Here is a 4,532-nt window from a genome sequence, read left to right as displayed (position 1 = left end):
TTTACTATAAAACTACGATACTGTGCACTTGCAGTTTTACACCGGTCAAGTTTTTGGGGCCGTTGCCGGGGATTGGTTTATTCTTATTCTTTTCGTCAATATCGATACAAAGTAATCTTGGTTTTAATTTAGAATTTTGTTTTAATTTGTTCTACAGGTGTGTTTCTGACATTGGATGCGCCGTACTAGATCTCGTGACATTATTCCTGTTGATCCGGAGATTGAAAGAACTCTTAGATCACTAAGAAGAAATAAGATACTAGCTATGGCTGAAGAAGATCGTGAGGTACTACCACGCACCTTGAAGGACTATGTACGGCCAGTTGTGAATGGAAATTACTCGAGCATAATGCGCCAGCCAATCAATGCCAACAACTTTGAGCTCAAACCAGCTTTGATTAGCATGGTGCAGCAGGCTCAATTCAGTGGATCACCACTTGATGATCCCAATATTCACCTGGCTATGTTCTTGGAGATTTGTGATACTGTGAAGATTAATGGTGTTACTGAAGACACCATTAGACTGAGATTGTTCCCTTTCTCTTTGAGGGACAAGGCTAGAGGTTGGCTACAATCTCTACAACCGGGAAGCATTGTTAGTTGGCAGGACATGGCTGAGAGGTTTCTTGCTAAATTCTTTCCTCCTGCCAAAACAGCCCAACTCAGGAGTGAGATTGGCCAATTCAAGCAAAATGATTTTGAGTCACTCTATGAAGCATGGGAAAGGTATAAGGACTTGATTCGACGTTGCCCACAACATGGATTGCCAGATTGGTTGCAAGTTCAGATGTTCTATAATGGGTTAAATGGGCAAACTCGAACTATAGTTGATGCTGCTTCTGGTGGAACTTTGATGTCGAAGACAGCTGAAGGTGCTACTGCACTTTTGGAGGAAATGGCCTCAAACAACTATCAGTGGCCAACTGAGAGGACTTTGGCTAAGAAGGTTGCTGGAATTCATGACTTGGAGCCGATAGCAGCTCTTTCCGCTCAAGTAGCTACTCTATCTCATCAGATTTCAGCCTTGACAACACAAAGGATACCACAAAGTACAGAATATGTAGCATCTACAAGTATGATAGTTCCAAGCAATGAGGCGAGTCAAGAACAAGTTCAATATGTCAACAATCGGAACTACAACTATCGTGGTAATCCTATGACAAATTACTATCATCCAGGGCTTAGAAATCATGAGAATTTGTCATATGGAAATACCAAGAATGTGTTGCAACCTCAACATCCTCCAGGATTTGATAGCCAACCAAGCGAGAGGAAGATGTCACTTGAGGATGCCATGGTTTCCTTTGTTCAGGAGACCAATGCAAGGTTTAAAAAGACTGATTCACGGTTGGACAACATTGAGACTCATTGTAGCAATATGGGAGCTGCTATAAAGAATATTGAAGTACAAATTGGGCAACTAGCCACTACCATCAATGCCCAACAAAGAGGAGCTTTTCCCAGCAACACTGAAGTGAATCCAAAGGAACAATGCAAGGCCATCACACTTAGGAGTGGAAAAGAAATAGAGAGGTCACCATTGAAGGAGAGCAAGTCCACCCCTACAGCTGTGAACATTGGCCAAAGCAAGAATAAAGTAGAAGAAGAGGAGATTGTCAATGATACACTAGAGGAGACCGACTTTGCTCCTACAATTTCATTTCCTGACAATCCTCCTATTCTTGCTCCTCCACTTCCTTACCCTCAGCGTTTTCAAAAGCAAAAACTAGATAAGCAATTTTCTAAGTTTTTGGATATTTTTAAGAAAATTCACATTAATATTCCTTTTGCAGATGCCTTGGAACAAATGCCAAATTATGTCAAATTCCTGAAAGACATCATTTCCAAGAAGAGAAGATTGGAAGAGTTTGAAACAGTGAAGCTTTCTGAAGAATGCAGTGCCATTCTTCAAAAGAAATTACCTCAAAAATTGAAAGATCCGGGGAGTTTCACTTTGCCTTGCACTATTGGAAATTCATTTTTTGATAAAGTTTTATGTGATCTTGGTGCTAGCATTAATCTTATGCCACTTTCTGTTTGCAGGAAATTAGGACTTGAAGAGATGAAGACTACAACAATTTCTTTGCAACTAGCGGATCGGTCCATCAAGTATCCACGTGGAATCATAGAAGACGTATTGGTAAAAGTGGATAAATTTATCTTCCCTGCTGATTTTGTGGTGTTAGACATGGAAGAAGATGAAGAAGTCCCACTAATTCTTGGTCGACCATTCTTGGCCACGGGACGAGCTTTGATTGATGTTCAAAAGGGTGAGTTAACATTGAGAGTGAACAAGGAAGAAGTTATGTTCAACATTTACCAAGCCATGAGAATTCCAGAAGAGCCAAGCACTTGTTTTCGGATTGATGACATTAAGCAATGTGAAGAAAAGACCTTTAAAGAAGATGCACCAGCCAATCACCTAGAACGAGCCTTGCAGCAAGATACATCACTTAGCAATGAAGTGGAGAGGAACTGTACTCTTATTCCTCTTAGAGATCCCGATTGAGGAAGATTGAAAAGTCTGGCTGTAGACTTTAAAACAAGCACTTATGGGAGGCAACCCATAGATCTATCTTTATTTCTTTCATTTATTTTATTATCTTTATTTATTTAAGTTTTAATAAATTAATTTTTGATGCAGGTATTTAGCAAGAATAAAGAGCTGGAAAATTTTTAAACCTCGGAAGGTTCACCATGAAACCAGGGAAGTTCCTTTATTTCTTCAATCCTTTTTACTTTTGCATCACAATGAGGACATTGCTTAGTTTAAGTTTGGGGGTGTAAACTCCTATAATCATTTGATCCTCTTGTTTTCTACGTCTTGGGTTGTTGATGGGTTGTTTGAGTCTCTTACCAAGCATGCATTGGAGTAAGATTGAATTCTCTATGACTCTGAAATTTGTGATTGAAGATGGTTTTGAGAAAAATTTTCAAAAATTTCTTTTATGTCAAGTGAAGTTTTGTGGGTACTTTGGTTTAAATCTTTGACCTTGAACACAATTGAGCACATAGTCGTTTTTCTCTTATTCCATTTTGCTTATGAAGAGAAGAAGTTGAATTAATTGAAAGAGGGAGGTTCGATTTTGCTTTGCTCTAGAATCCGTTGATGGGTCCTTGAGGCGAAATCCTAGTTGAGACCAAATATTAGAGAAATGATCTAGGCATTTCTTTGGCATAACCAAAAAGCTTTCCCAGCCGTCCTAAATGTCATGCCATCATTACATGGTGTGTTTCCATAGTCAACCCCCTTGAGCCTTCATGAGCCTTTATTGATTCTTTAAACTACATAAACCATGCCCGCTTTAAGCCTGAAAAACAATGAATCTACCGTTGATAGTTTGAGAAAATACTTTGGTGGAGAGTTACATTTAAAAGAGAAAATTGGTTACATGATGAAAAGTATTATGTTTGCTCTGTTTGATCAAAGAAAAAGAAGAAGAAGAAAGGAAGTGATTGAAAAAAAAAAAAAAAAAAAAGAAGAGGAAAAAGAAAAAGAAAAGAAAAGAAAAGAAAAAGAAGTCGCCAAGTGAAAAGTGAATTACCTCAAATTTTGTTAAGGGAAGTGTTGGTATTACATCAGTGATTACAGCAATAATAATGCCACAAGTATGAGCATATTGCCAAGAAAAAGCTATGATTTGAATCATGTGAGTTTCTCTTTTAATGTTCTTTTCACTAAGTATTTTCCCAGTTTGATTTAATTTCCCAAATCCAGTTCTTTCTTAACCCTCACCCTGTGGCCTATCATTACAACCTTAATAAAGACCTTTTGATCTTTGATTTTGGTGTTGACTACATTAGTGGAGAGGATTTCTGAAAATTGGACTTATGGGGTTAAGTTTTAAGAGAATTCTTCTGATTTTGGTTGTTCTACTTTTATCTAAGTTTGCAGGTGGTTTGAGGTTAAATTGACTATATCACACACACACTCAAGGTCTTAGCTTTAGGCTGAAGTAAACGCCTAACTCTTGCTTGACAAATTGCAAAATTTTTGATTGATTTTCTTGCTATCTTTGATGTTAAAAGAGTAAGATACTAGAGATGAAATCTAAATTCATAAAAGCTTGGTAAGTGATGATACTTCTCTTTGGGGTCGAGTTGATATTGTCTAAACTATCATTTGTTTTTCTTTTTGTTTGAGGACAAACAAAGTTGTAAGTTTGGGGGTATTTGATGGCTTGCAAAATTTCATATTGCAGATTTTACAAGTTCGCTCGAGCGGAGGCTTTTGGCCGCTCGAGCGAATTCAGGCAGATTCAAACGCTCGACTGCCGCTCGACAGGGAGCTCGAGCGGGTTGCTGAAAAAAGAAGATCGCTCGAGCAGAGACATTGGCCGCTCGAGCGAAATCAGGCAGAGTCGAACGCTCGATGTGCGCTCGACACCCCGCTCGAGCGAACATCGTATTTTGACAGATTTTAGGTTTTCCGCCGTGGGACCATATAAAAGGCCATTCTTCACTCTAGAGCCGCGAGTTTTGACTGGAGAACACTCTTTGGGAGAGAAAAACATAGCTAGAGGGATTCAAAT

The 4,532-nt window shown here is 38.8% G+C and overlaps 1 non-coding gene across 1 annotated transcript; it reads right to left on the bottom strand.

Annotated features, from left to right (window-relative positions):
* Positions 1-658: 658 nt before the first annotated feature.
* Positions 659-765, bottom strand: LOC122297956. Its single transcript, XR_006239018.1, has one exon. It is a non-coding gene; the product is annotated as a small nucleolar RNA R71 (small nucleolar RNA).
* Between the last annotated feature and the right edge of the window lie 3,767 nt (positions 766-4,532).

The sequence above is a fragment of the Carya illinoinensis genome, chromosome 15, assembly GCF_018687715.1.
Source record: "Carya illinoinensis cultivar Pawnee chromosome 15, C.illinoinensisPawnee_v1, whole genome shotgun sequence".
Classification (NCBI taxonomy): Eukaryota; Viridiplantae; Streptophyta; class Magnoliopsida; order Fagales; family Juglandaceae; genus Carya; species Carya illinoinensis.
The sequence above is the reverse complement of the archived record's forward strand: the minus strand, read 5'-3'. Positions and strand labels throughout refer to the sequence as shown.